Here is a 428-nt window from a genome sequence, read left to right on the forward strand (position 1 = left end):
ACAATCATCCCTTCATTCAATCTCCTCTTAACATTTATTCCTAAATTTCTGCTTTTCATTACACTGTTAATCTTCCAAGGCATTTACTTGTTTTTCTCAATCTATCTTCTACTTCCATCTCCACTCCTCCTTTTCCCGCCACATTCGCACCGAAGTATCTAAAGCAATCCACTTCCTCCACTCTCTATCCCTTATTACTCACTTCCAATTTGCTGCCATGCTCTACCCTTGTACATCTCACCACCCTACTTTTATCTAACGAGTTAAACACCATGTGAGGACGGAGCCTTTATTTGTACGACGTTTCGCTTATTACAGCTTTTTCAAGTACTTGAAAAAAGCTGTAATAAGCGAAACACATCTCCACCATCAACTCTTCACTAAGATTTTTTTTTCCAGGAACTCCACACTTATCAACCACTTCATCA

This window comes from Oratosquilla oratoria, chromosome 3, assembly GCF_046742065.1.
Source record: "Oratosquilla oratoria isolate Oo_2021 chromosome 3, ASM4674206v1, whole genome shotgun sequence".
Classification (NCBI taxonomy): Eukaryota; Metazoa; Arthropoda; class Malacostraca; order Stomatopoda; family Squillidae; genus Oratosquilla; species Oratosquilla oratoria.